Below are 4221 nucleotides of genomic sequence, written 5' to 3'. Positions count from 1 at the left end.
TATCCGTCTGAGGGTAGAGGGCTTCCTGGGACCCGCTGCTGTGAGCCCTCGACTTTGCCGTCTGTGAAATGGGGCTGCCCTGCCATGCTTGCAGGCCAGCGGGGTTAAAGAGCATCTCAAGAATAGCCGGGTTATTGTGCCTGGCTTTTCCTAAAGCACAGATTCCTCCTCTCCTCCCCCAGGACCACGGAGGCGTCTGGAAATTGAGCAGAGCCAGCCAGTCTCGGCGCTGAACAATCAGCAGCCGCGACGCAGGGCTCCGCCGCCGAGACAGCGGCAGACGCGGGGGTGGCGCGGGGACCGGGCGGTGCGCGCCGGGGTTGCCATGGCCCCGGCTTCGCTGCGTTCGCCGCGGCGCCCAGGGCGTTCCCGCTGCGGTCCCTGGGCGCCGGCGAGAGCCGGGAAGGGACCTAGATCCGTGGCCGGGGACCCTCGTTCCTCGGGGCAGCGGCCTCCGCCCAGCCCCGGCCACGCCTCGGAAGGCGCCACGTCCCTGCCTGGCGCGTCGGGGCCCGACGCCCTCAGGGGTCCGCCAGGGCGCCGGGCGCTTGGGGCCGGACGGGGCGGGGACCAGGACCTGAGCCCCCCGGGTCCCCACCGCAGAGGTCTGTGTATGAATTCGAGAACTTGCTGTTGGATCTGCATTACGACTCTCTCCCGACACACAGTCAACTAAGAGCTGGCAATGAAGGGGATCCCAAAAGTCAGCGGGCGCAAGGGCTGGGACAGCTGCGGCCCTCTCCACCGAACTGGGTCGGTTCTAGAGGGTTCCTGGAGGCTGGCCTATCATTCTCCCATCTCAAGAGGGTCGTGGAATGATTGGCCTCTGTCACCCTGCGTCCAGGAGTGTACAGAGCCTAGGGCTCAACCAACTCTTTGCATCTCGCTGATGGGGAAACTGAGGCCCATAGAGTCGCTACTGTAGTGAACGACTTGGTGGGACTAGAGTCCCCGCCTTTGTCTACGGTGTGGTCTGCTTTCTCAACTCTCCACAGCCCACCTCATTCTAAATCAGAATTGCTCTGAGGCTAAGGACATCCAGACCTTTGCCAAGACTAAATTAGAAAAAAAAAAAAAAAAAAAAAAAGTCTGGAAAATGAAGGGTTCCTAATAAAAACCGTCTTCTTGGGCCTGTTCACCCACTGGCACCCCAAGTCACCTGCACAACCTTGCTTGACATTTGCAGCCTGGCAGCTCCGGACATACACACAATGGCACCTTCTGTGGCATCTAGAGGCAGGAAAGCCTAGAGACCTGATGTGACCCTGCTCCTCTGGGGCCCTTCTCCCAGACCTCAGAACTGCTGTACGGTCCATGCTTGGGAGGCTCCTGTGATTCCCTTAGTGTCCTGAGGGTCATTCATCTGTGCCACATTTATGAGGGTCTCCAAGCAGGTGAGTGTGCTCTCGTGTAAGCAACAGAGCCTTTATTTTATTTTATTTTATTTTTTTTTTATTTTATTTTATTTATTTTTTTTTTTTTTGAGACAGGGTCTCCTGTAGTCCGGGCTGGCTTCAAACTCCCTATGTAGTCGAAGATGACTTTGAATGCTGGAATTATAAGTAACACCATGCCCAATTTATGGGATGCTGGGGTTTGAACATGTTAGGCTTTGTTCATGTTAGGCAAGTACATGTTAGCAACTGAGTCCTTAGTCCCATCATTGACCTCTTTACGTCTCTCTATAACAGCTTACAAGAGTCCTACCCCCTGACTTTACAGCCTGCGTTTTCCTCTACCTTAAAAAATAAAATAAAGGGGTTGGGGATTTAGCTCAGTGGTAGAGCGCTTGCCTAGCAAGCACAAGGCTCTGGGTTCAATCCTCAGCTCCAAAAAAATTAAAATAAAATAAAATAAAATAAAATAAAAATGCCTAACGGAGGCCTGTGAGATGGCTTAGCATGTAAAGGTGCCCACATGATGGGAGGAGAGAACCGACTCCTGGAAGTTGTCCTCTGATCTCCACATGCATGTGCCATCACATGTAACCACCCCCACGCACATAAACATAAAATTAATTAATTCAATTCAATTCAAAATGCCCAGAGCTGGAAGACAGAGATGAGAGGATGAACGAGATTTCCCCACTACTGTCTCATGCATATAGGTGAGTTTCTTTCATCCCTTCTTTCATGTTTTAAGATTAAAAAAAAAAAAAAATTGGGGCTGAAGAGATGGCTCAGAGGTTAAGAGCACCGACTGCTCTTCCAGAGGTCCTGAGTTCAATTCCAAGCACCCACGTGGTGGCTCACAACCATCTGTAATGAGATCTGGCGCCCTCTTCTGTATGCATAATAAATAAATAAACCTTAAAAAATATTTTAAAAAAAGATTAAAAAAAGTTAATAATGGGCATGTACAAATGCCTGGGGACCCCAGAGACACTGGATTACTATAAGGCTGAAGTTAGAGGCAGCTGTGAGTTATCTGCTGTGGGTGCCGGGAACCGAACCCAGGCCCTCTACAAGAGCAGTACATGCTCTCAACCACTGAACCACACCCCCAGCCTGAGGAACTTCCTTATTGACCCTCTGATGGCTCTTACACTGCCCCACAGGCCCAGTTATTTCTCTTGCCGAGTGCTGTGTGTGTGTGTGTGTGTGTGTGTGTGTGTGTGTGTGTGTGTGTGGTGTAGGCTGCAGGTACTGTCTGCGACAGGGTCCTTTCCAGAACTCTTCTCCAGCACGGGCGGGCGGGCGGCTCTGGCTTTTGCCAAGCAGGGTGTGGCCGCTCTGTTTCCCTTGGCAAAGTGAGTCCACCCTGCAGGCCTGGAATTGCCATCTTGCTCTTGTCTCCACAGCACGCGCCTTCCACGGTTATATTTAGACATGGCTTCATTTCCAGTCTTTACGGAGGGCTAATTCAGCCATTCTCCAAACACACGGTGGCGGTGCTTCAAACCACACCAAGGAGGAGTCTCCGCTTCAGTGGCCCACATCAAAAGTAGCTCTTTCGAGATGACTGCTCGGCCCCAAACAGCGCCACAAGGGAAGGCCACTTGCTCCTGCTGTGGCTAGCTGCAAACCCTAGGGTTCTTAGGGTGACCCAGAGAGAAGTGGAGGTACCAGAGGAGGACTTGGGTCTTCCTCCAAACACGTGAGACCGACTGAACTGTTGGTCACACTTAATTCTTTGCATGATCTATTTTGGGGCACGGGGGTGGAGGGTTAGAGTCTCACATGGGCCATGCTGGCCTCAAACTCTGTGTAGCCAAAGATGACCTTAAGCTCAGTTTCTCTGCCTCCACTGATGGAATTATAGGCATGAGCACTACATTCAGATTTGTACAGATTTATACCAAGATTAAATCAAGGACGAAGAGGCTGGAGAGAAGGCTCAGTGGTTAAGAGTGAGTCTTGTTCTTATAGGTCCTACAGATGACCCGGGTTCGTTTCCCAGCACCCACATAGTGGTTCACGACCATTTGCAACCCCAGTCCCAGGGCATCTGATGCCCTTTGTTGAACTCCAAGGGCACTAGGCATGTACATGGTGTACAGACATACACACAGGTACTCACAGGTAATCCATCCATAGACATAAAATAGATACTAAATCCCATACACACACCTTTAAAAAAAAAAAAAAAAAGACAAACAGGGTTTCTTTGTGTAGCCCTGGCTGTCCTAGAACTGGCTCTGTAGATCAGGCTGGCCTGAACTCAGAACTCTACCCGCCTCTGTCTCCTGAATGCTGGGATTAAAGGAGTGTGCCACCAGGCCTAGCTCCCCCTCCCCCCACTCGGCTTTTTTAAAATTGAGAACTTAAGATGGGCATGGTGGCTGGGCAGTGGTGGCACACACCTTTGATCCAGCCCTCGGGAGGCAGAGGCAGGCAGCTAGGGCTACACAGTGAGACCCTGTCTCAAAAAGGAAAAAAAATAAAGTTGAGGGCTTAGTGTGCGCCAGACAAGCACGCTGCCCACTGAGCCACGGCCCCGGCCGCTGCCTGTGTCTTCTCAGCCAGCAGAGAAATGCCACATGGGGGGGGGGCACAGTGTGGCAGATCCCAAAGTGCCTTTAGGTGTCTGATCCATGCCCACAGAGGGAAGAGCGTGCATTTAACTTCTAAGTTCTTTCTGGTCATGATGCCCAGAGGTAATTTCTTTAAGTCCTGACAAGTAAGAGCTGCTAGGTTGGGGCACTTGGGTCAAGCAAGCTTGGTTTGAGGCCTTAAGAATCCTAGGTCTCTCATGAGCATCTCTCAGGCACGACAGCCCAGT

The 4221-nt window shown here is 51.8% G+C and overlaps 1 long non-coding RNA gene across 1 annotated transcript; it reads left to right on the top strand.

Moving 5' to 3' along the window:
- Positions 1-353: 353 nt before the first annotated feature.
- On the top strand, positions 354-3601 carry LOC143266998 (uncharacterized). Its single transcript, XR_013041874.1, has 3 exons — positions 354-753; positions 1187-1394; positions 2801-3601. It is a non-coding gene; the product is annotated as an uncharacterized LOC143266998 (long non-coding RNA).
- Positions 3602-4221: the final 620 nt, after the last annotated feature.

This window comes from Peromyscus maniculatus, chromosome 8 (assembly GCF_049852395.1).
Source record: "Peromyscus maniculatus bairdii isolate BWxNUB_F1_BW_parent chromosome 8, HU_Pman_BW_mat_3.1, whole genome shotgun sequence".
Lineage (NCBI taxonomy): Eukaryota > Metazoa > Chordata > Mammalia > Rodentia > Cricetidae > Peromyscus > Peromyscus maniculatus.
Note: the sequence above shows the minus strand (reverse complement) of the source record. Positions and strands in the feature narration are given on the sequence as shown.